This window comes from Falco rusticolus, chromosome 7 (assembly GCF_015220075.1).
Source record: "Falco rusticolus isolate bFalRus1 chromosome 7, bFalRus1.pri, whole genome shotgun sequence".
NCBI classification, from domain to species: Eukaryota; Metazoa; Chordata; class Aves; order Falconiformes; family Falconidae; genus Falco; species Falco rusticolus.
The window spans coordinates 47,111,879-47,139,664 of record NC_051193.1 but is presented as its reverse complement, the minus strand read 5'-3'; the positions used below and the strand labels follow the sequence as shown (position 1 = coordinate 47,139,664).

Below are 27,786 nucleotides of genomic sequence, written 5' to 3'. Positions count from 1 at the left end.
TCAGAGGAAGGTGCCTGAACATTCAGTCTTACAAAGAGTGAGTGCCCCAAACTGTTCTTCAGTATCAGTGAGCAGTTTTCTGCCACCTATCATAATAGAACTTGAGGAACTAAATGGGAAATCAGGAAAAGGAACTTAATTGGTAAGAAATTAAATAATAATGGAGGAATAACAATAGAAAACAAAAGTGAAAGATGAACAAAAAACAACCCTAGAGAGAGGAAGAAAAGAAGTAAACTGAGACACTGAATCATTGGCATCCTGACACGCTAAAGGGACCAGCTTTTCTACTAGATTTTAATGAAGGAGTCATTTCACAGTAAGTTCAAACCAATACAGCACTTTTCCCCACAAAACATACCAAATCTATTATATACAGTGTTATCAGCCATGGAGAGAGCAAGGTATTGAGTAATGCAGTTGAAGGCTACCTTGTAACTCATCTCTTTGATTTCTCAGAACATTTCAGAGATCCAATGGTCTATTCTTGTCATGACACAGTCTTTAGTCTTTTCTGAAGTATTGAAGGAATTGCTGCTAAGTTCTCCTGTCTCCATTTGTCTCTTGAGGGTTATTGACTTCGGTTCTGCCTAAGAGTTCTTTTCAGATAAAACCCTAGAGGTCTCTTGGTGAAAAGGGGAAGGGGGTTGTGGGGTGTGGGGTGTGAGTGGGGAGACTGAACAGAAGCTTTCCAGGTTTCATTTATAGATATAAAGAATGTAAAAAATTACCTAGTTGAGCATTCCCTTTGCCTGCTAACAATAGGCACTGCCTACACAGCTTTGCATGCATGCACATGTTTTGTGACTGTACTCTTATCAGTCACCAGCTGTGCAGAGATAGTTCTGCACACACAGGTCAGTATCTATAGCCATTCAAAATACAAGCTTTGTGCTACACATGGCTAAGTGAATTGTTACTAGGTAAAAACAAACAAACAAACAACAACAAACAACACCTACTGGTTTGATTTGAATATCTCATTTCTTCTGTTCCATTCCAGACTCTGGGACATGCCCCATTGTCAAATGAAGATTTTTCATTATGTTTAAGAACATAATTCATTCCGAAGCTATATGCCCTTCACTTAATTTGAAAGGTTTGAACTTTTCCATAAATCATGGACACAACTGGTTTCTTAGATGTTAGAAAAGGAAAAACAAAACCAAACCCAACATTGACTATGAGGCTATAGATACCCTTGAAGGGACACAGCGATTACCACAAATACAAAATTCAGAAACATTAATCTTAAAATAGATCCAAAAAAGTATTTATCACACAGAGCATCAAAATGCAGCCACTTGTAAACTGACCAGCCAAAGAAATGCACAGAAAAAGCTCCATGTGCTGGAACAATGTGAGACATCTGTGGTTCCCACCAGAAGAAGAATCTGGTCAGAATTCAAGAATATATACTTAGTACTGATATCAGATCAATATCATCAGACTCCAATGAAGATAAAAGCCTCTTACTGAAAATATAAATTACCTTTTACCATCAAGATTTCAAGTTATATCCAAACAGCATTCTTATCTTCCCCTTCCTTCAGTCAAAATGGCATTTCCAACAATAGTTCACATGAAACACAATTTAAGCAGTGAATCAGAGACTAGAACATCAATCCATTAAGCTTCCTGTTTCTCATTAAGTGTAGGGGTGGTGAAGTTCAAACTTTATTTAGTATGTTGCAGAAGAAGATATCACAATGTCATCTCATATAATTTCAGTTTCTTGGCATATTTCCCCTGAAGGGTTGTAACTTCCTTTCCCAGTGTAAAGCCTGGAATCCAAACTGTTCTTTATAGCATTGAGGTTAGATTCATAGAATCATAGAATATCTCAAGTTAGAAAGGACCCATAAGGATAACATGTCCAACTCCCTGCTTCTCACAGGACTACCTAAAACTAAATCGTATGACTAAAAGCATCCTCCAGATACTCCTTGAACTCTGCCAGGTTTGGTGCCATGACCACTACCCTGGGGACCCTGTTCCCGTGACCAACCACCTTCTCAGTAAGGAACATTTTCCTAACGTCTGATCTGAACTTCCCCTGATGCAGTTTCATTACATTTCCTCATGTCCTATTGCTGGTCACCAGAGAGAGGAGATCAGCACCTCTGCCTCTGCTGTCCCCCTTGAGAAGGCTGTAGACTGCCATAAGGTCACCCACCAGCCTTCTCTTCTCCAAGCTGAACAAACCAAGTGACCTCAGCTGCTTCTTATAAGTCTTGCCCTGGAGACCTTTTACCATCTTGGTCACCCTTCTTTGGACACACTCTCATAGTTTGGTGTCCTTCTTTATAAAAGGTGCCCCAAACTGCACATACTACTTGAGGTGGGGTCACACCAGTGCAGTGTACAGTGGGACAACCACCTCCCTCGACCAGCTAGCTATCACCCCAGGACATGGTGGGCCCTTTTGGCTGCCAGAGCACACTGCTGACTCATTCAACTTGCCATCAACCCAAACCCTCAGGTCTCTTTCCACAGGGATGCTCTCCAGCCTCTCGTCCCCCAGTTTGTATGTATAATCAGGATTACCCTGACCCAGGTAGAGAATCCAGCACTTCCTCTTGTTAAATTTCATATGGTTGGCAATTCCCCAGCTCTCTAGTCTATCTAGAGCTTGCTAAGAGGTCTCTCTACACTTGAGGGAGTCCACAGCTCTTCCTAGTTTAGTGTTATTGGCAAACTTAATTAATGTACATTCAATTCCTATATCTACATAATTTATAAAAACATTAAAGAGCACTGGCCCTAAAATTGAGCCCTGGGTAACCCCACTGGTGAGTGGCTGCTTGCTTAATGTAACCCCATTTTCTACAACCCTTTCAGCCCAATCCATCAGCCAATTGTTCACCCAACTTAGCTGTATGCTGAACGTTTTGTCCATAAGGACACTCTGAGAGACAGTATCAAAAGCTTTGCTAAAATAAAACCCCCACATATCTGCTGGCTTCCATTGGTCAACTAGATGGGTGACCTTTTCATAAAAGGAAATTTAGTTATTTAGGACTTCACTCTCATGAACCTTTGCTGGCTATAACCAATGACTGCATTGTCTCTCAAGTGTTTATCAATAACTTCCAGAATAACATTCTCCATAATTTTACCAGGCATTGAAGTGAGACTGACAGACCTGTAATTACCACGGTCTTCCTTCTTACCCTTCTTAAAAATCAAGACATTTGCCAGGTCTTATTTGACTGGGACCTCTCCAGACTCCCTAGACATTGAAAAAAGATGGAGAGGTCCCATGATAACATGAGACAGCTCTTTCAGTGCCCTGGGATGAATCCCATTGGGCCCCATACATTTATGCACATGCAGCTGGAGCAGCAAGTTCAGGGTCAGCTGGGAGTTTATCATACCTCCAGTCATAGTCTTCCAACACAGGGTTCCAGTGTTCCCAGGACCGATCATCAGTGTTAAAGACAGAGCCAAAGAAGGCATTAAATGTCTCTGTTTTGTCTACATCCCTATTTGTGAGGTGACCAACCACATCAAGTAATGGCCCAATGTTATCTCTGATCCTCCTTTTGCTGCTAACATATTTTTTACATCCTTCACAATGCTGGCCAGCTTGAACTCTAATTGAGCTTTAGGTGCAGGAATTTTCTCCCTACAGTGGCAAACAGTATTTATGTAGTTGTCCCATGTCACTTGTCCTTGCTTCCAATGTCCATACACTCCTTTTTCATCTAAGTTCTAGAAGAAGATCCCTGTTCAGCCAAGCCAGCCTTCTGCCCCACTTGACTTCTGACACTTTGGAATTGCCTGCTCCTGTGCTCTTAAGAGATGGCTCTTAAAAAGTGACCAGCATTCATGGACCCCAATATCTTCAAAAGCATATTCCCAGGGGACCTTACTAACTAGCTCTTCAGCAACCCAAAGGCTGTTTGTGCCATATCCAGGCAAGATATCAAAGTTTTGCTGGCAGTTTTTCTCCTATCATCACCAATGTTCTGGAACTCAACTACTTCATGGTCACTGTGAGCAAGACTGCCACCAATCACCACTTCTTCCCCAAGTCCTCCTCTATTTACAAACAACAAATCTAGGAGGGCACCTTTCCTAGTTGGCTCCCTTAGTACCTGCACCAAGGAGTTATCTTTAATGTGCTTAAGAAATTCCCTGGGCCTGTTTCCGTCCACTGTATGATATTCCCAGTTGATGTCTTGGAAGTTAAAGTCACCCATAAGGGCAAGGGCAGTAGATCTAGATATCAACTTGATCAGTTCCTTGCAGAATAATTCATTGGTGTCATCATCCTGGCTGAGTGGTCAGCAGTAGACTCCCATAATAACACCCACTTAATTTGTTTCCTCTTCATCCTTACCCAGAGGCTCTCAGCCATGTTGTCACCAACCCCTCATTTACACACAGTGCCACCCCCCTGCCTCACCTGCCCTGCCTATCCCTCCTGAAGAGCCTATAACCATCCATTATGGTACACCAGCCATGGGACTCATCTCACCAAGTTTCACTTATGCCAATGTTGTAGCTCTTGGACTAAGCCAAAACTTCTGACTCCTCTTGTTTATTCCTCATGCTGCGTGTATTAGTATAAAGACATTTCAAATGTGCTCCAGTGTACTCAGCACACTGTGGACCAGACTGAAGGACCTCACTAGCACACCATCTCTCAAATATTGGTGTGCTGCCCCTAGGCTTATCTCTAGCAAGCCTGGTTTTATCCTTTTCCCCTTCAAACCTAGTTTAAAGCTGTTTCACTGAGCCCTGCTAACTCTTATGCAAAGATCCTTTTCCCTCTTTGAGAAAGGATTATCACAAAAACATCAACAAATGAACATTACATAACTTCCATGAGAGTCTACCCATTTTATAGGTAGAAAAATGCAGCTGAGAAGACACCTGAAACACAGCTAGGGATTGATGCCATATCCTCTGGATCTCAGACCAGTTCCAACCATAAGCAAGCTATTCTTGTCTTTTCTTTACAGTAGATTACCTAAAATCAATTGGTGCAATTTTTGGTAAAGCCTACTGGACCCTCATTAACCACAAGCCATGTTAAATCATTTCTTCTACGTAATAAAAAACCCCACGAATTAGGTCTGGGGAACCTAGGTTAAATTGATTAGCAACAACTTTGAGTGGAAGAGTCTTGAAAACCAGATTATAAACTGAGAACTGTTACCATTTGTATAAATGCAGAAGGCAAGACCTATGCTTACTCTCACTTTCCTATATCAAACCTTTCTTCTGTCACAAACACATTCATAACTTCTCCCAGGTAAAAAAGTAGTTTCTGTCCTTTCCAGAGGGCAAGGCTTTAGGCTCTCTACCACAGCTACAGGTTATACAAACACATAACTCCCAGTAATGTTATATGAGTGCAGATTGTCTGCTTTTTTGGCAGCTGCCAAGCCTGGTGAAGCACAGAAGCAATGTGTGAATTGCAGCAGTGGAATCTCTGAATGGTTTTAATTAATGAATGCCAGGGAGCTGCAGGGAGTTCACCAGGAACAATAAAGAAGGCATTTCCCAGAGACATTTGAAAGCCTAACCTAGTACTCAACCAGCCAAAACTTCTATACTCCTGAGCAAAGAAAAAAGCTTTCCTAATTAAATGGTGTTTTGTGCTTTTTTAGTGTCTCATGGAACAGATCCTTATGAAAACTTTTGCATCAAAAACCTAATTTTATTTTCCACCAGTGTGATTTTCCATTGTTAATATTCTTACACTCTGCATATATTAAAGCACATTAATAAGTGAAAGCAGCAAGTCAGCCTGTCAGATATTTCATAAAGTACCATAGGAAATGATTGGGTTAGGATGCCTGGACAAAATCTGTTTGTTCAGCAAACCTATTTTTAACTGAGGACCAATAAATGTGTGCATAGCATGGACATACTGAAAGTTAACTGGGCTCAGAAATACACCATATAGCTGAGCTTTCAGGACAGCAGAGAAACAATGTTCTGGTACTGCATGGTTCAACTCTACCTCTCGAAGGAAGAAGCATTACAGTTACACTGAGAGATGACAGATATTTAATTTGCACATTTTCTTGGACTTCTGAAATGCTAGCACAAAAACGTCCATAGTTAAGGCTTCAGGGGAGAAGGAGAGTCTCCATAAACACAACAGTTAAATCTGGAAGGTGAGATTGAAATAAACCAACCAAGCAGACTATGTACAATTAAAAATAAAGCCATTAATTCTTCTTGTGAAACAACATTTTATTATGCTAAATCATTATGTAGCTGATAAACTGGCATTTTCATGAGTTTTAAGTCCTGCATGGAATTTCTTGGAAAGTTACTGTAAACTTGTGATTTGTATTCTCTAACAGGTCCACAGGAAGACAAGAAAATGCCTGTAAGATACAGCCTCCAAATTCTCCCTTACACAGGGAGGGGAGTTGAAACTTAAGAAGCTCTTGAAAGATTTTCAGGAGACTCTGTATGAATACTCAGATATCAAAGGTATGTGCTCCCATTCCCTACCAGTTTTCTGCCATTCGTTCCAGCTGTGATAACCCTGCAGCCTGAAAAACTGACCGCATAACAATATCCTAGCATGAATTACCTTTGCAGTAGGTTTACCGTCTTGGGAGGTGATGTTTCTCCTCGTTTCCCAAACCACCCTTGGACCTTCTCATCCTACTAGCCCATTGGAGACTGTTCCACAGAGCTGCCTGGACCCCCCCACAGCATCCACCCTGTGGAAGAAACAAATATTGAAAAACTGTGATGTAACAATAAAATCTTTTAGATACATAATGTGAAGACATTGGGAGAGAATAAGTAGACTAAAACATGATATAGAACTGTCATTACACTATCTGAGAAGGGAGGGGAGTTGTAGGATTACCGTATTCCCTCAATGTACTTGTACAGTTGCTGAAGGCACAGTTAATTTCAAGCAGACTTTAAGACACAAATATAAGCAGAGATCTCAAATGCAGCAAATAGTCTGATCACCTAATGTGATCACCTAATCTTGCACATCAAAAACTTGCCTATTGGAAATGCCTGTATTTTTGCATGCTTAGCAGTAATATAGCCAGGGGGTGTGTGTTACTGCTATATTTCTGTAATAAGTAGCTTCATCATACATCATACAGGGTACGGTAGTAGAAGTCAGGTCGCTCCCTGTCATTAGCGACAGTGAAACACAGACACCTCTTGAGGGCAAGGTATAACTTCTAGCATTGGAAACTTCCTTCATTTAGAGTCTTATATGCATATTGTGGTAAAAATGAAAATTTGACAAAAGTTATAGCCTGGATATATTGCACCAAATTCCTGTTATAGACAATGAAAATAAACTTTAGAAATAATAATCATACATGTAATTTCATAGCTCAAAAATGCTGATAGTAATGAGATCTAAAACTGGCCTTTTATTCAAAATCTTTTAAAAACATTGCTCATTCACTAAAGAAAAATAAATTATACTGTCTCTTGTTTATGACAAAAGACAATTGAGTAAATGGTGACTCCAGATAACCCGTAAGTCACGGATGCTGCGTTTCAATGACCTGCCTGCTTTCTATTCCTTTGGCCTCGGCTGCCTAGCAACCTCCACAGTGCTTTCTTAGTCTATCCTAATTCTAGAGAGTTTCCATTTATATATTTATTTATGAGAAAGTCTATAAGGAGGATGCAGAAACAAAGAGGTGTTTGTTCCTTCCTTCTAACGCTGGACTCCAAACATGTCACCTCAGTGTCTCAGTGAAGGACACAGTCCTTGGTTTTGCACAGAGAGGTAGCTACCTCCTTGAAATTGCTTGGGAACTCAGGAAATCCCACTTTCCGTGAGATAAAAGCTGGGTCTGTGTAGAAAGCTCCTGATGTAATAAGCACCAATATTTCTTTGGCTGCCTATTGATTTGATTCTTTTATAAGCTTTTTCACTGTGAAATACTAGGTGTTTATGTAAGGCTGCTGTTTTCATGCAACCTGGAGCTTCTACTTAAGACAGAGTTTGTGCTGCAAACTCTGGTCACCAGCAGTTTCTCCATCATCCAAGCATTGGAGAGAAATGGATATTAAAACTGGCCTCCTGCTGTGTCTGAGACTCAAAGTGGGACAGTTTGGAAGTTATGGATGGAACTACTTTATCATAATAAGTAGTTTGAAACTGGATGTGAACTGTTTCTCTCTAAACCAGCCATTAGCTTTTCCTGGAAGAGCCTGTTTCCATACTTTATTTTTTTTTCCTTTATTATTTGTGCAAAATTGAGGATTCCACAGAAAATATCCCTACACTACATAATAATTTTTCTTGCCAATTCTATTCAAACAGCAATTTGCAAATAATTCATACCCTGATCACATAGCCCTCTTCTCCAATCAGAAAGAGGAAAAAAAAAAAAAAAAGAGTCAGAAAGTGATGGTCAAAGATGTCTATCAGATAGCTTATCAAGCTCCTCCAAATGATGAGGTAAAGGCATGCCAAGTGTTCATAGCCTGGGGTCACAGGGCGGTGATGTGGTTTCTGTGTCTCACTACTTTTGACTCCTGAACATGTATGGAAAAGTTTCCATTTACTTCTGGATTAAACTGCAGCCTGAGACATAACAGGTCACTGTGTCTTGAGACACAGCAATACGCCTTGATCACTCCATTACATTTCTTTCTGATTAAGTTGATCTGTTGCTGTGTCTTGTTGTTAAGGAACATACAGGGAATCTGTGACTGAACATGAACCTGAAATCAGATCTCTTAAGTTCCACTTTCTGTTTCTTACCAACGAGCTATATACATAAAGATAAGGTTGTTTTAAACTTGACAATTGTAGGATTTATGGAAACATTTGTAAATCTTGGTATAGACATATACTCACGCATCAATATTCATTTACCCCAAATTTAACAGCATGAAACAAGTACATTCTTTAAAAAATCTCCTTAATATTGAAACAGGAAACAAAAAATACATTGGATGGTATACCAGTATCCAATGAAATAAAATATAAGCAACCACATGAATAATAGAAAATTATTCAAAAATAACCTGCTGGTTCAAAGAGATCTATTTTTCAGAGGTACTTATGAACAGTGAAAACGTCCATGTAAACTGAAATGTGCAAAATGATTCATTAAATAGGAGGAAGAAAGTTACTGGGAGTAAACAGTGATTTAGGATTTCTTTTTCTATTCATGGACTCGCTAGAAAAAAAATTCTAAGTTGCTTTACCTCTCGTTCTACACAATGATATAAGTTCATAGTTGCCAGAAAATCTCTCAATTTGTACTCCTGAGAGTTATTTTTATGCAAATAAATTCCAAGTATAAACTGAAATTAAGTAGTTGCTCATTGAGAAGCAGTTTCCCCAATTATATATTCATGTTTCACAGAGTAGCATTATTAAAGCAAAAACTGAATGCATCGTGTTTCCCTCCCATGCAAAGTATGATCATGATTTCATACGCTCTTCAATGTTAAGCCAGATTTCCTGAAAATAAAGCTAATGAGTACCAGAAGCATAGACTTAACATGTCTGTTTTCTCACTTTTGTGAGAAGTCTGTTTTTAACAAGTTCAAGATGTAAATAGACAACAGAATAGAAAGAATTTTTTTCATGCATTTTTATAAAAGATTGTTATTAAAGCTTTCCTACAGATTGAATAAGATGGGAATTGTGCTGAAGCAGCTACCAAAAGAAATCTTCTGGAAACAAGCAAAAGCTAGAGAAAATGAAGTCTCTCAAGATATATGAAAAATAAGTTGCAAACAGTCTCATCCTAAATTTCAAAGACTATAATTAGGTACTAATTCTACCATATTAACACTGGAAAATCTCACCTGCCATGCACTTATGCTCACAAAAGAAGAGGTATACCAAAAAGACTGATTTTGGCCATCTTCCTCCCTTCCTCTGTTCCTCAAAAGAAAAGACAGAGATAGAAAATAGCTTAGTTTTCTTGATATCAACTACAAAAAAATGAAATGTTAAAGAAGGTTTGAACAAAGGATGCTATAAGGAAAATGAGGTTTTAGCAAGAAGATGAAAGGAACATTATTGTTAATATAATGGCATAATCTTTGCTTAAATATCTCACCAAGAAGAACTGCAAGAAATCTTTTGAAAACAATCAATAGTATTAATCCGGTGCTCAGCTCCTTATTTCAAGTGCACTGATTTTTCTTCAGACTTATGCCAGTAACTGATCAAATTTTGGTCTAAAATCTTTAAGTATTTTCTAAAAATTTACTATGGCAATAAATAACACAAGTGCATTGAAGTTATCACCATGCATTAGTAATTGTCTCAAAGCAGGTGGTTTTTTTTTTCTAGATTTCGAAGGAATGAAAAAGACTTTAGTAAAGGGAGACTTAACAAAAGAAAAAATATAGTAGCATGTGCTAGCATGATGACATAGTAAATAAAATAAATGAACAGAAGAAACAGCTACACTGTTCCTGCTATTTTTAATAAATATCACTAACAGTAGTATTCAACTGCCAAAAGAAAGGAAGTTATTTTAGATACTCTATGTTACTACATCTGGTCCTGAGTTGCCCTTCCAGAAAAGGACGGTTTCTTGTAGATCCTATGTTTTATCTGCCTGCTCCTGTGGAAGCCTTGGATACCCTAGGACATGTGAAATAACATTAGATGCTTTTATTTATGAATTTGAATGACTTACAAGCTGTTAGTAAAAATGTGTCTGAGCTCTGGGTATTTACATGTTAGGTAACAAGTAAGGGTAAAATTAATAAAGCAGGAAAATTGCAGTGTGCTATGTTCACATAAGACTTTCAACAGTCCCAGAGGGTACAGAGAGAAAATGCTACTTCAGACAGTTTCTTAAACAAAGAAAGATATCTTTATACAAATTCTGTACTACCAATGAATATGAAGACGCTAAGTTAAATCTCACCTCTGAATAACTACTGACTCACCGTGCAGTAAAACCAGATACTGGTGTTTTCTTGGTGATTTGAAAAGGCGTTCTTGTCAGTTTTCATTCCTTTCAGTTGCTGACATACTCTGCTATTTCAGAGCTCTATTTTGTTTTATATGCTTATAAGAATAGAACTTTTTTTATACTAAGGAATTGGCCAAACCTCCATAAACCTTGACAGTTTATTGCAAGGTCGTAACTACATTTTTTTCCTGATCTTTCTGTTTAGTGAAATCCTGAGTAAGGATTATTTTCCTGTATGAGACCTATAATTTCTCTGCATATTGCACTTCTCATTTTTCTTCTTTCAAAAATGTCAGATGGAAACAAAATAAAGAATAGTTGCATGCCTGGTATTCTAATATTTTTATACTTCTGTATCTGAGTTAGGCAGATGAAGATTAGGTAATTCTGCATGGCTATCTCTCCGAAACAAGTTGAGTTAAGGTATAAATACCAATTTCTAAAATCGTATTCTCAGCTTTTCTATGTGAGCTGCTACAGCAAAGAAATTCACTCATATATTATTGATTGAAAATGTTTTTTGTACATTTAATCAATAAACAAGTTAATCCGTGTTGAATCAATCTTCTAGACCATTTGCCTTGTTCAGCCTAATACAAAGCTGTGAGTGATTCATTTCAGAGTAACAGTACAGTGCGAAAAACAGGTCTAGTGTCTTTTTAATATGTGTCTGTGTATGTGCTTATAAACACAAAATGTCATTATATATATTTCCCCCTGCCAATATTCCTCCATTATGATCAGTTCTATTGACTACTAACAATAGTCTCCAGACACTTGCCTGACAAATGACCGTTTAATTTATTTTTACTATGAAAGACTTGACCTGATTTGTTCATTTATAAATACACATTTTTTTGTGCTGTAGACACAAACATGCGTTTGTGTTAGCTTTCACCCCTGCTGTGTTTGTGCAACACAGTGTGACATTCACAAACAGAAAGAAAAGAGATTGAAGTGAAGAACATTTGATAGTGTCGCCTAGCATTTTAAGTACAGCAAAATAAATAAATTATTGCCAACTTCATCAACTGCTAAATTCAGTGTGGCTGAAATGAAACACAGTATGGGCCAGAGAGAAAAAAGTGAACATTGGGTGAAAAAATGACTCAATTTGCCTACAAAGCGATAGGAGGAGTGCTACTGAATTCCACTGAACTCTTAGGGTTAGACTTACATTTTCCCTCCTTCCTAGGGTATCTGAAATAGTTTCAGCTTAGCAATAATTATGAGGAATTTTGCCATACCATAATATAGGATTGTCAAAGGAGTAGGCTAGGATCATTATCTCTACAAAAAAAAAAAAAAAAAAAAAAAAGAAGATGACAGTCTTAGAAGACAGAGCCACAGAAAAATTCAGAAAACAATTTTGAGCTCCAGAGCCCTATTTTAATCACAGAAAGACACACATTCATTTTTTCTAAAAGCATCTAAAATGTTGGGGTTTCTTTTAAAAACTAAAACTGAAATTCTATTAATAAGTATATTAATAATAATTTTATTATTATCATAAATTGGATTATTCTGATTTTCTATGAAATTTCATTCCTCTGCTTGTTTATATGTTACTTATAATTTTAGGAATCTTTTAGCTATTTAATGTCGAATTATTAGAGTTTTCAGTAATTAATTTGAAGTGAATTAATGAAAATCAGCTCCAAAAACAAAGCACAGAAGCCAACAGCTTGAAAGGAGCTACAGGATGCCCCTACTCACTAGTTCATGTGGAAACTTCCAAGTCACAATGCATTTCCCAAGCCAGAGCGTTTCAAATATATTACTAATGCAAAAGACCTACCCCATTATTTAATCTATTTTCTGCCCTCTGTGCCCTCAAGGTATTGCAAAAGAAGGTAACATAATTTGCTGGTGTTACACATGAGAAAAACTTCTTCCCTGAGGTATCAAAGACACTTGCATTTTAGCTGACAGATTTCCTTCAGAAGACTATGAATAATATGATTCGTCTTATACTAATGAAGACAACTATTTGTCTTATATTGTATGTGCATAGTTACACATCATTGTTATACCTGGGACAATAAATCCAGGAAAGGAAAGTCTTCTCAGAAATTCACAAGATTGCATAGTCTTAAAGCAAGAGGATAGTGATGAACTGCATTCAATAGGTACTGCAAAGAAATAAACTAAATATTCTTGCCTTTGCCAACTCAAAATGAACAGTGGGAGCCCTCTATCAAGAATAATACAACTTCAGTTGATAGCTTACTATTTAACTTCATGAATGGCTTGACTATGCAGAGACTATATAATAATCATTTTTCTGGACAAAAGACTCACTAAACAAACAGGAGAGGCAAACTAGAACTCAAACAGTCATACTCCAGAAGTAAACACAACTTCATTTATCTGGTGGAACTACTGTGTGGGACTTGAGTAATTGTGTGGGACTACTTGAGTAATTCAAGTTCCAGCCAATAGATGAAGTGATGCTCGTACCACAACTGCACATCTTATAAAACACACACCTATGCAGTCATTATGATGATATGAATTCTTGCTAAATTGTTCTAATGATTGCCACAGAACAACACACAAAATAGTTCACTCTTAAGACATTACACATATTGTCCAGCAGTCATGCATGAAGCATACTGCTTTCTGCATTTGTAAATCTGTGGCAAAACACACATCTTAAGAAGAATAGTAATGAAGTGTTAAGCTGTACTTAATAATATCAATCTCAGACATCAAAATTGTCAGATACTGGTTTTGACTAAGATCTGTATTTGGTCTCATACAACTAAAATCTCATTTTCAGCTAATAGAAATTTACCATACTATCAACATATAAACATATGTGATACAAAAAAAACTCTTTACTTATGAAATGTGCACAGTGTTGAATTCATAGATCATATAAAGGTATATGTGAACTGGATTTCAAAGGGGGTTTTGTATACTATTTGTTACACCAGAGCTTGTTGCCTTTTTCTAATAAGCAAGAAAATACAAGAGCCTGCTAAGCAAAACCACTGGTAAGAATGTCAACAGTATGTCATTAGATATTTGCATTTATTACATCTCAACTAATTTCTAAGTTTATATGAAAAGAGGTGAATGTAAGGTGGAGACTGACAATCAAGGACTGATGCATAACTGATACTTCCTGCAACATTTTGAGTAGAACTTGCTGAAGCTTGCATTAATGGAGGTGCAATGCATTGCTACCTGCAAAGGAACAGGGAGCAATCCTCAAATTGTTACTGAAAATGAAAAAAAAAACAAACCCACAAAATAATCAGTGTCGAGCCATCAGGGATTAAAGATAAAAAGATTTTCATTGAGTGCTATTACAACAGTGTAGTCTACTAGTATACAAGCAAAGGAGTTAAAAATACCAGTTTATTTCCTCTCTATAAATGTTGATAAAATAATGACCTGTTTCCCTGCTAATAAAGAAGTTTTCAATAATACAAAAATAAATATAATTAAAATAATTAAAAACAATATGTTAACAGATTGATTTTGTGTGATTGGTCATATAGGTCATATAGTACAATGTGGGTGGTTTACAGTGGATGACCCATCCTTAAGAGATGGAAACAGGCCAAAAAAGTCTATGAATGCTTTGGAAAAAGAAACTGGGGCTTTCAACCTGGAAAGGACATCAAAATCCTTTTATTTCTTCTAATGAAATTGCCTCCAAATTAAAATTAGTTCTGTTCCCTCAGAAGGGTTAAAAAGGAATAGCTATGACATCTCCACCAGGGATGCTGGCTTTCTTCCTGTTACACTGATTACCATGATGCAAACAATGCCATCAGTTCCAGCTCAACACCCCAGTTTTCCAAAACTGCCAAAATAAGATTCATGCAAAAGAAGTATGCACACAAGCATAATGAAACAAACTGATAGAAGGCAGAGCTGAAATTTAAAAAAAATACTATATTCATTATCTGCCCAGCTTTATGAGTCCTCATTAAGATATGTGGACTTGTAAATTTTTATCTCCAGAAAATGTAGTGGCCTAAAATATAGGCATTTTCAGATTGTAAATTTGGAATCAAGTAAAGTTTGCATCTAGTAAGCCTTCTAAAGTCTCACAGCAGACTTAAACTGCAAGCAGGTTATCTGGTTGAGCCTTTCAGAAACTTTTGCAAGCAGAATTTTACTATTTGGAGTATTAATTTATATTGACTGTGAACGACAAATGTACCTGAATTATCTATACATTAATGTCCCCTTTCTTGATTGCAAATGGACAACAGATACTTGCAGGACTGTCATCTTCCCCCACCCCTCCCTTTATTCTACACTTATATTTAGTTTACTTTTTCAAATCCAGTGCAATGCAACCCACAAAATTTCTGTTTGAGGTAATTAAAAGCCTGGGATACCCACACATCCTAGGGAATGAAGTTGGTTATTCAAAGGAACAGGAGTGCAAGCATTCCTCTTTTGTATATAATCTAGGGGTTAGAGTATTTGCAAGGAAACTCAGTTCAATTCCTGCTTTGGCTTGATGGGCTGAACTTCATCTCTTCCAGAAAATAAGTCTATTTGCTAGACTTCATGGGTATAAAGCAGAGCCATGTTTGCTAGCTATGTAAAACTTCTGAGGCTAGAAGGAAAAGAAGGAGCATGCAAGTTTGCCATCCGGCTTTGAAAAGGTAGTACTGGGTTCCAATTCCTTTATCTGGGATTAATACTTTTGTAACCAGACTACACAGAAGATACAAGCCCTTCAAGATCAGTAAACCAAAGCTGGTCTGGAAATCAATTCTATACTTCAGTCTATGTTAGACACTGTTCATGAGAGTATTTCAAAGACCTAAAAGTATCTATGGATACAAGACAATATATTGATTAGTAACCCAGAATACACCCCAGAGAACAACACTTATATTCTACTTAACAGCATAGTCAAAGCATGAATACCTTTTGAACAGAGTTCAAGAAGAGATTCAAGATCAATTGAGCCTACAGTAGACAAACTCCCTGCTCTCTGTTCTTGGTTGCCTCATCATACTAGGAGAAGGATGAAGAGAAGACCTCACTGAGCTCTACCATATCTTCAGTGGTTTTAACTACCTGAAAAGACTGTTATAAATATTACCTAGATAATTATAAGCTATAAGCTTGATCATTTTTTCAATTTCTGTTTGAAACTTCCTAACAGTTCCTATGAAAGGCTATTTTTAGCCAAGATTAGGAAAAAATAAAAATAAAGAAAAAATAATCACATCTTGTGTGACTGCAGTTGTACAGGACTGTGCTGTACAGAAATTCATGGGGCAATCTCTCCATGGAACAGGTAACTGCACTGTAGATCTACTTAATTTTTCTGGCACCAATGAACACAGGACCAGGGAACAGAGTTCAGAACGCATGGTATAAAACCAAATCTGGAACATATTTTACTCTTGCATTCAGTAACATAAGGAAATACACAATCACTGTATTTAAGTCCTGAGTGCAAAGAACGCATCCAGGAAGAAAAAGTTATGAACTTTCCAAACCACTCAAACCATTAATTCAAATGACAATCTACATGCAGCAAAATTTCAGCAAGGTATCAAAATATTAAAAGAAGAATCCGATTTTTGCTATAAAAACATCTCTATAAATGTGAAACTTAAAAACAAAAACCCCCAGATTTTCCGCCTTTCTTCAAATATTCTCCAGAAATAAAAATTATTCCTTGGCTGAGATCCAGTATAATAAGGCCAAGTTTCCACTTGGGAAAAAAGATTTTTATACCCAAGCAATTAACACACACACACACCCACCCCCCAAAACAAACCCACCAAATTACGCTGCTATCAGACTTCAGAAACAGAAGTTCACAGAAAATCATGTTTGTGACACACCTTTGTCTAAGATTGGTTTTAGTGGTTAAGAGAACAGTTAAATTCTTTTAGGAAGAATTTCAGACCTCTTCTTTCTGATCATTCTCCACATTTTCCCTGATAAATTTTCCCCAACCCATGGCCCAGAACTCACAACTGGTGAGTTACAGCAACTGAGGTCCTGACACAATCATGTGGAGAGAGCAATTCCAACATATGCAGCTCTCCATCTACTCTCTTGGCAGATGTTACATGTTATTACCTCCAAAGTCTTCATTTTCCTAAATCTAGATCATGCAATCCAGTCATAAGGTGAAAACTCATATTCTGTTGACTTGCTAGTTGAGAAAGTAGCTGGAATACTTGAAACACATATCCCTAAACTATGACAATCCCAATTTTAAATGACATTTAGGATTATTATTTTTTTGTCACTGCCAAGAATTGTAACATAGTTTATGAAAGCTTGGAAATGGCAATGCTGTTGTCTTTTTATTCATATTTATTCATCAGAAAATCAATATTAAGCAAAATAAAGAAAATGGACATATAGTTCTGGAAACCAGTTCTAGAATGAGACAGAAATTTGCAGTGCCCTTAATTTCTATGCTGAAAGAATAAACAATGCAGACAAAGAATACCTTATTTGCAAACATTCATTCAAATCTTTGCTAATCAGCTAAGGTAGTCAAGAGAAATGCTGTTATACAAAACTGATGTTTGCTCCAGTAGCAAAGGAAATGAGAACAGAACATTTTATAAACACCTCCAAGGAACTGATAGGGGATGATTGCAGTTATCTGCATCAGAGGCACAGGCAAGAAGCTTCTTGCCCATTGCTAATGCCATAAGGTATCCAGTCGCTCCATCTATAATGACACCTTGACACCCACAGGAAAACATTTAGGGGCTAAACCTTTACCTTTTTTTTTTTTTTCTTTTTTTCTTTGGATATGTGCCATACTCCACATACTTCCAAAACATACAGCATTGAGAGTTTCTTCCTCCTGAATATATACTGTAAAAGTTTCTAAGAAACTACCAACAATTCATTATTCAGTTGATTCCTGACTGCTTACTTCTTTCAAAGGCTTAGAGTTGCTAGTACCTAGAAAAATTATTTTACTTGAGGTAAAAGAATTCTCTGTTTTTGTAAAAGGAGGGTGCAGGTTCCATATTGTACCTTACTTAAATCCAGATGGTCACAGAGAGAGGTACAGCAACAAATGTAATTTTCCTGAATAGTCACAAATATGCTAAAAATACAGCATACCTGGACTGTTACCTTGACTGACTTCTATGTCTGAATGACATTTTCAGAATTGAAGTAATTATTGAGCTAGTCCATGGGCTTATTGCTTTTTTGTATTACACATACAGGTTCCTATTCCAATCCTAAGAAATATGCATAGCACAGAAAGATTTTGTTGTACTGCAGCCATGGCAGGGTTATTTAAGCAAATGAAAATGTCTCCTTAAGAGCTGGTTTCTTTCTGTGCTCATTCACATCAGAGAGAGAGAGAGCTAATGCTATGGTCTTGTGAGTGCTTTATGCATTCTGACAAACCAAACGAGGTTTGTCAGGAGAGGCTCTAGGCAGCATGGAACTGCTGCAATTTTACATCTCATTGATTACCACAATTGGAATTGAAAACAGTTCTTTGCTTTCCACATAATATCAAAAATACTGTTGCAGACCTCAGAAAAATATGCAGGTCCTCCAGTAGAGATAAAATGAGGAAAAACAATTTTGTACAGCATTGTTTCCTCATGAATTTGAGTCAGGCCCATCTGACCTTTATGAAGGCTAATAATAAAGCAATAAGGTGACATGCAGTAAAGCATGTCATTCTGTGAGTATTTCTGCAATAGGTTACACGGAACAAAAGGGCAGCCCAATGCCCTGAGGCTTTGGGGATACGCTTATTTTGTCTTAAGTGCATCCTGTATACTGCTGGCATTGCACAGAGTATGTGAGAATCCACATCTCACAACAATATCAAAAGAACACGGACCAAACAAAGCTGGTAAGAAAATCACACTGCCTCAGTCATTGACTGGTTCGATATTCTAGAGAGGTTTTATATGAAATTTTCAGGGGACTAATTATTTTTATTGCTATTATACAAAAATTTCAAGTATTTCCTCTTCCCACATCTTTGGTGACTTTTTTTTGCTGATCCAGCAGTCCCTAATCACAGCATGTTACCATTTTATAAGGGATGGACTCACATTCTAAGCACAGCAAAACCACCCCAAAACCACACGGAATAATGTATAGTGGCAGCAATAGCAGCAGAAGTCTGTTCTATTCGGAGATTGCAAGCGACATATGTAGTACCATGTGCTAAGCAAGCTGTGATAGTCACTAACCCTTTGAGATGCCTAGCAACCTTCAGCAGCATTCAGTGGGAAAAGATTTGCAGCACTCTACAGAATTAAATTCCTAATAAAAGTGCTTACTCAGGATCAATCCTAGCTGTCCTCAATGCTCCCCAAAATCAGGTAGAAAAAAGCATTCTTGACACTAATGAAGAGCAAGTCCTTAGGTATTTACTGCACAATGTCAAAATCAATTTAATTTAAAAAGGAAATCTCTGTATTAAAAAATAATGTAAGTTTTATAGAAGTCTTAGTGGACTGGTCACCAAACTGTCAATTAGAAAATCAAAGTCCTGAATTTCATCATGACTTTCTGATATTCTATGTTAACTATATTATATACATATATGAATACCTATACCAATTCTATACATGTACATCCAACTCAGATACATTTTCAACACATATACCATATAAGCAACTATTAGTATAATAGGCAAACATAATCAGTGGAGTTTGAAACAATACAATAATCTAAAGCCAAGTTTCAGAAAGTTAAGGACATCTGTGTTACTCCCACAAATTGGATGTAAAAATTAAACAAGCACTCCCAGTGACTCCCATTAGAGCATACTGGGATCTATGTATCAGGTAAAACTAGGTCTGCATGACAAAGAAACATGCCAACTGAAAAAAAGAAGAAAAACCCAAATGACACTCAAATACTAACAAGCATCTAGTAAGAACTAAGCTATTTGATATGTGAGAGTAACCGGTAGTTTGATCAGTAGCAGAATAGAGAAAGCTAGGAAAAGAAGATCCCCCTGCCCATCCCAAAAGCAGCTTTGGAGAATGTAAAGGTATCTGTTTCCTGCCTGAGAAGGGTATGATAAAAGCAACAGTCCACTTAGAAATGCATTAAGGAATCTCATCCATCATCTTAAGGACACAAAAATGCAAGAACAAATTTGGGTTTAAAATATCCTTTTGAATTTCTTCCTATAAAGCAAAATAAAGACAAAGCAAGTAAGGACCAGAGAAGTACAGCGATGGGCCAAGCCTTCTGATTCCAGCTGAAAAACAATTTGTTAAAGTTAAGAACAAAAGTAATCTGCTAGCCAAAACCAGCAAGCATTTATTTTTTCTGTAATAATAAGAATCTCATTCACAATAAACGGTGTGATGTGCACCTGTGACAACCATTCTTACCTACTCGTTATTGGTCTGCTGGAGAGGCATCAATTCCAACTGTTAACTGTAATGGAATAATTATCATCCTTGGTTTTAGATATATATATTTATATACACACACACATATACACACTACAAAACATGTTTTCCTACTATTTTATTTTTGTACATATGTGTATATAAAATAAACCTTTGAATACTAGCCGTGAGTTCAAGTTGTGGGAAACAGAAGATTTTAAAGGAAGAATAAAAAAGAAATAGTAAGAGTACTTTTTAAATTCCAATTAATTGTAAAGTTTTCTAACACCAATAATGAGTTTTAGATTGGCTATTCTTCACTATAACTGGCCAAATATACTTATGGCTCCAGCTGTTCCAGACAGTCATCAGCTGCCATGAAATGCCTGACCTGATGATAACAGTCACCACGAGTTCCACAAAGAAAAGAGCAAAATTTGGGCCATAGTAGTTTCATGAATATAGTTGCTTACACAGAGCAGACTACTGGAATGTCACAGCATCACAGAATGGCTGAGGTTGGAAGGGACCTCGGGGAAGTCATTGTGTTCAAAGCCCCAGCTCAATACCCCAGACTGAGTGGCCTCTGACCCTGCACTGTTGCATGCGGTTGTTCCTCCCCAGGTGTAGGACTTTGCACTTCTCCATGTTGAGCTTCATGAGGTTCCTGTCAGCCCATTTTTCCAGCCTTTCAAGGTCCCTCTGGATGGCAGCACAATACGCTGAATACATATGAATACATAACATACTCCTGGGTCACTTAATACAGTTAATTTTATTTCTTTTCTTACTTTTCTGTGAAATATTAAAAATATTAGCTCTTCATCCTTCCTTTATAATTTACTGAACAGATAATATGTACATGATGTGATTTTTAGCAGCAATTTAATTTGTTGTTTTTTTTCTGCAAAGTATCGATCACATTACAGATACTGCTACAAGAAAAAAAACCCTGCACATCAGGCCCATTAGTCTTGCAAGGAATACTCTTCATCTGAACACATAAACTCAAGATTATATATATAAAAAAGATATAATAAATGAAATATCTGTTAACTTGGTGCTATACTGCAAGTTTAGGGGTCTAAAGGGCTGCATTATACCAAAGGGGTTTGGTTTGGTTGGTTGGGATTTTTTAAAAAACTAAATTAACTGAGGCACTTTTTTAAACTTCTGATTTTAGGTACTCGGTGATGGAAACCTTATGGCCTGAACTTCGGGTTGCTGAACACCCAGTGAGTTCAAAGTTATGTATCATCAGCATTTTGTAAATTCAGACTTTTTAGGAATTTAAACTTGGTTACGCATATACCAACACACCCAACCCAGACCACTAAAAATATGTAGGCCAATCCACTCCTTTAAAATAGGATTATATATTTTTAACCAACTTGTAAGAAGTTGTATGATCATAATTTGTGATCATCTATAAAATATTTCATAAATGGAATTCTACAGAACTGCTAAATTCTATTATGCTGTTACCCACATTATTTTGTAATTGATCAAAATTAAATAAAGCAGGTATGAAACTATAAATAACTTGAAAACTTTTAGCTTTAAAATAAATATGCATTCCTAATACAGATATAATGAATCTTATTAATGAAGAATAATGGCAGTTTCACTGAGAAGAAACTGTGTGGAAGAATGTTTTAAAGCTAATTGACAAAAATACAAATTTGTCTCAAATTCAGCAGCTTTTTGCCTTTGGGGCAGAGGGAGACAAAATAATTGTCCCTTGCCTCTGCTCTTTTCATCTGAAAAGAAATTATTGTCTCTGAGGAGCAGACATTGTCAGTGGCCACAGCCTTGATAATGTATTTCTTGAAACTGAAGGAATATTGTATCCAAAACAATATTGGATGAGCAAGAAATTTTACCAGTACACTTCACACTAACCCAGTTCATCATCTTTACCATGTCCCCTACAGGGGTCTGATGCAGTCATGGGTGCAAAATCACCCTAAGTAGCGATCTTATAAAATAATAATGACAGAAAGGATATTCAGAGATAGAAGAGTAATAAGGAAAGCTTATTTTAGGAGGACAGATAGTCCAAAATGGCTAAATAAAAAGATGGGATTTTACGAATATCTGAAGATTATAGACCTTGAGGAAGAAAAACTTTATTTTGCATGGTACAGGGAGAACGAACCTCCAAGAAAATAACAATACTATAAAATGAAGGTAATAAGATGAATAGTAGCAAAACATTTCACGAGACTGAAATCTATTGAACAGACATAATTCTACAAGGTGAGAACATTTGGAAATAGATTAGACAACGCATGAGACAGCAAGAAACAATTGTATACTGATAACATAGAAGGGTAAATCATCTATATTTGCCTTTTTTCTCTTTGAGACTACATCTTCTCATCAATCATTCTGGAGCACCACTGTATTTTAACATCTCTTTCTTTTCTTTTCTTTATCCCTTCCCCTTCCTATTAAAAGTGCTTTCAAAATAAATGTGACCTCCTTTCCCTTCACCTTCAAAGGAAGAATTTGTATAATGGTATGTTTGCCATAATGTTTTCATATTTGGTTCTTTATATCTGAAAACCTGTTTTAAGCAACATCTGGACACGGTGTTCAACATTCTTCCTTTATAATGCAGCTTTCTGTAGCCACATGATTTTTATAAGGTCACCTATCACACTGGTATCTCAGTGACCTTATAAACAGATGAATGGATGAAGAAACATTTTGAGCTAGAGAAAATGTTTAGTATTGTGACTGTTTACCACATCCCTGCATCCACATACAGAATTCATTCACAAAGAGTAGACTATGGCTCTTCCAAAGTGAGTGAAAACCTTACAAGCCTGCAAGCATTTTATAGAAAAGATTTATGCTATCACAAGTCTGGAAAGTAGGATCAAAAGCTTTTGATGCCAGAAGAAAATAAATACTTATCTCTCCTTGTTTCAGAAAAATAAAAACAATTTCTACCTTTACTAGGAAACTGTATTTTAAATACCAGAAATATCTGCTATCTGTAAATTTTTGTTGAAATGCTCTATAACTGCTAAAGGGGAAGTGTGCTGAATTTATTTTAGTCATAGTGATACTTTTTTCCAAACACTTTCAAATGTCAAAGGCAAAGGGAGGAAAAATACAAAAGTAGTCTCTAATATCCTAATACTGTATTTTCTGTCAAAAGCTGCTAATACTTATAATTCTCCACTGACAGTTTCCCTCTTGAAACTCTAATGACATGTTTATATTATAATTTTTTCAATAGTAACATCATTATCTACTTTCAGAATGTCTTGTACCATGCATCTGAAATGTAAGATTTTGTATCTCAGTCCCCTCAACACTCTTACTATTAAACTTAATCTTAACAAATGTCAATTTCATCTCATTTAGAAAAACAGAAAAGATTTTGGTCTCAATGAAAGAAATTAAAGATCAAATAATATTAAAAATTATTTTCATATTTTATTCAGTTTGCCTAACTTGCATTTAACTTGTGGTCTGTAATAAAATAATTAATTGGGGGGTTATCGAAGAGCTTCCACTGCCTCTTGGTGGGATACGTATATACACAGTCAGTTTTTTAACTGGCTTGATGGTGTTTGACGTGTAAGAGCAGGATCTTTTAAAGGACATAAATCTGTTCACGTTTGTTTCTGCACACACAGATGTGTGGCATAATTAAACCATATTTTTTTTAATTCTCAGGAGCTCCTATCATCCATCCTGTTCCAACTCCAGGAAAATAAGATTTTTTGATTGATAGTCTGAAAGTATGAGTTAAACTGATCTATTTGACTCTCTCTCACTGTCTCACACTTTACTAATTCATCTTAATTTCTGCATAATCTCGTGAAAATCAACAATTGGCAGACTGTAGTCAAGGCACATTTGAGAATGGAATAGCAGGTGGTTTACATACTTATGACTGAGCTGCATACTGTACATGTGGGAAAGAAGATCTGATAGAAAAAGTTTACAGTAATAAGGAAGTAAAAAATAAATAATGTGTAGTGCTACAAACTCATGGCTGACTGACACTTTTTATCATAGGAACCTGCATGGAGCAGGAATTCTAGAGGGAAGAACCTACAAAAAATACTTGGAATTGAATCTATCTGCATATTCCTGAAAAGCTAATGTGGGATATTACATACCCCATATTACATATAATACAGAATATTACCAAAGTGTTGCTACTTCCCACTATACACTGATATTGTTCGAATTCTAAGGAGATTTTTAGAATTTGGGTTTGCTTATTTGTAATACAATGAAAGGAATTAAAAGTCATTTCAAGCAGAAAAAACCCAAACACAATATTTATATTTCTTTCTGATAAATGTGAATAGATGTTTCTGAAAAATTTAAACTAGAATTTAAACACAGAATTTGACAGGAAATTAGTAAACAGTTTATCCAGCTCTGATCTGTACATTTTTTTCTGTTTGGGGACAAAGGGAGAGGAAAAAACAGTCAAATAAAATTGTCTAGCTGCTAATGACATTGCAACCAAAGCAGAAGCATTCACTTATTATTTCAAAAATATGTTCTGACATACTAGGGTAGATGAGCTATTCTATCATGGGATAAACTTTGCTGCTGTTTCTTCCAGTGCAGCCCAGTGTACTTCTGAAAAACTCAAAGTCAAAAACATGAAGAAAATACTTGAAAAAAAGTAATCTTTAGAGATACTAGTTATCTTTCCTGATACTTTCCATGCCTACTAAAACAACAAAATGTTCTGCATCTACAAGACAGAATTTAATGAAAGTACATCAAGACAGTACTAACGTGAGAGTTCAAATTAAGAGACAGAAAGCATACTTTACCTGAAGATGCAAAGAGTGGATAAGATAAGGCAGTCTACTGTAGTCAAGTAGAATTTGGTGGTTTTCCTGTCCCGATAATTCACATAATCTTTACCACCTCTGGGGACAGGTATTGTGAGATAAGAGAATGATGGTCTCAGAAAAACAAATGATTTAGCCTAACTTGTCTCAAAGGCTTGGTCATTTGTCAGAGACAGTTAAGTAAGAAATTATTCCCTCCAGCCAGGCTCTTGTTATGGTAATTATAGGAAGCATAATGCACAATGATATGTTATGCCTATTCTTTATGATTCAAGGAGGAAATTTTCTGTAAATGCCATATTTTATTCCAGGAAAAGGTTTTTCCTCTCTTTACAGAACATGGAGAACACTTCAAAAAGCTGTTTTACAGTAAGTCCCAACTTGGTAGTTTTTTTTCTTTTTTTTTTTTCATCAGGTGATTCTCAGCATTTTCAGGCAGCCAAGAGCCAGCCCTCAGAGCAAAATATGTGAGTGGCAAAACTGGAGTCATGACTCAAACATAGCCTTGCTCTAATAGGCACAAGGAGTCGAACAAGAACTATACCAGCAGAGCTCCCTGCACTTGGATTTTTCCGCTGCCATGTCCTGGGCCTCAGCACTCAAATGCTGCCGAGAGTTGAAGGGTATCAACAATAACTGCTGTTGATAGTATGCTTACTATTAGAATGGTCAGACATATCAAAATATTGAATATATTTATCTGAATCATACATCCACAAAACAGAGAAATTACGTGATTCTTCTAAGGAACTTTGAGAAAATAACACATAAACCCAGATTTTTTTTTCTTTTAGTGAAAAAGGGAAGTGAACCCTAATTTACTGAACCTAGAAAGAAGCAATCTAAATCCGGAAGTGTATCTTCAAATTATTTCATCTCCTGGAAGAAGAGGATTCTGAGAGACTTAGGGACTGAGTAAACACAAATATCTTCAAGTTCAACAAGTGCAAACGTCTGCAACCACCATGGCTCAATACAGGCTGAGATCCAACAAGTTGCGCAGCAGCCCTGGGGCAAAGAACCTGGAGGTCATACGGGATGCAAGGCTGAATACAAGCCCTTTCCCTGAGCACTGCCCACTGTTACTGCAAGTCTGCCAAACCACAAGCACAATAATCAGCACATCAAGGGAAGTTATTAATTATCCTTCTCTACCTGCACTAGTGAGGCTGCACCTAAACTACTGGATTGAGTTTGGGGGCCCAGATTTCGAGAAGGGTGTGAAGAAACAGAAGAGGGCTCAGAGGAAGGCTAACAGGAGTGTCAGGTCTACAGCTCATGTCAGGAGGAGAGGTTGAGGGAGTAGGGCTGGTTTTGTCTGGCAGAGAAGAGGTTAAGGGGCAGCCTACAGCCATTTAAGGATTTAAAAAGATGACCACAACAAACTCTTTTCAGGAGTGACAGATCAAAAAGGGGGCAACAGACAAAAATTGCAGGATAGTATTCACAGACTTATTCCCAAACTTTTTCTCTTAAATACAAAATTAAATAAATTAATAATTTTAAATACACAAAAATTAAATAAGTAGAAATGTAGTGATTTTAGGTAGTTTGAAGTGTCTATTTAGGCACTCATGTTTGGAAAAACGGTCCAGAAACCTTAGAAAAAAGAAGGAAAAGCAAGCTTTTTGTTCTCTAAACTTCCAACCTACAGAAACGGACACACAGGGAGAAAAATCATGGTTTAACACTTTTACATAGGCATAGACCTACTTTTATAGGTTTTCATAAACTGAATTTTATATGTGATACAATCCAGTATTATGCATAATAATAAGAAGTTTAAAAATAATAATCATTATTTGGAAAGAACAGAATGCTTAGTTCTAAAACCATTTTCATTTGTTTAATAATCTTTCCCAAGAGCCTAAAAGGTGCTGAACAACTACAGCCTCTAATGACTTTGTAATCCAATTTTGCACTTGGCTTATTATAGCAACTTGCATTTCTCTTCTATGGCTCAATCCTGCATGGTAGAGAGATCTAGTCCTGCTCCAGTAAAGCATCTTGAGTCCTGCAGGTCATATCCAGATCAAAGTCTCTAGATAGTTCCTTTTCAGTGAGGATGATAAAAGAAGTAAGTAGAAGAAAGAGTATTAACACTGCTTCCTAACACAAATGTAAGCTGCAAAAGGCTTTTATGTAAAGAAGGTAGTAAGATGAACAGATTGCAATAAATTGTTTTCCCTATGGGTCAAGGCATTGTCTAAGTTGGAGCTGAACTAAATCACAATTCCCTTCCTGGGATCCTTCTTGGATATTCCTTCCCTTACTGAAGGAGCTGAACAACTGTTGAGTCTAGATTTCAATTTACTCCCATCTGCATTGTCAAGTCATGCGCAATAAAATAATTTGAATTTTCAAGCTGGTAATTCATATGGGTATGAGTTTTATGGTCATGAACTAATTACACTTTTTAATACACTTTTATAAATACATTTAAGTTACCATTATTTTAAGTGTACTTTTTCTTTGTTAATCCATTTGTTATAACTTAACAATAGTTTCTAGCCAAACAATGATATATAATATTGACAGTGCATGTAACAGCAGTACTGAATTGTGCTGTACTTACACTGTTTTACAGAGAAACAAGCATGGAATGTTTGCCTTTTCAGAAAAGGGCATGATTTAACATATAGTATCTCTGGATTACTGCATCTTGAAGGGTCCAGAAGTCCTTAAATTCAT

The 27,786-nt window shown here is 36.6% G+C and overlaps 1 protein-coding gene across 2 annotated transcripts in view; it reads right to left on the bottom strand.

Moving 5' to 3' along the window:
* Positions 1-27,786, bottom strand: part of LRRC4C (leucine rich repeat containing 4C) — a 97,519-nt gene that overhangs the window by 49,560 nt on the left and 20,173 nt on the right. Inside the window, exons 2-3 of one of the 2 annotated variants that reach the window (XM_037396090.1) lie at positions 9,787-9,865; positions 6,563-6,695 (exon numbers count right to left, since the gene is read on the bottom strand). The gene's annotated coding sequence lies outside the window, so the exon portion shown is untranslated. The remainder of the gene's footprint in view (positions 1-6,562; positions 6,696-9,786; positions 9,866-27,786) is intronic. The other variant, XM_037396091.1, reaches the window with a different exon arrangement.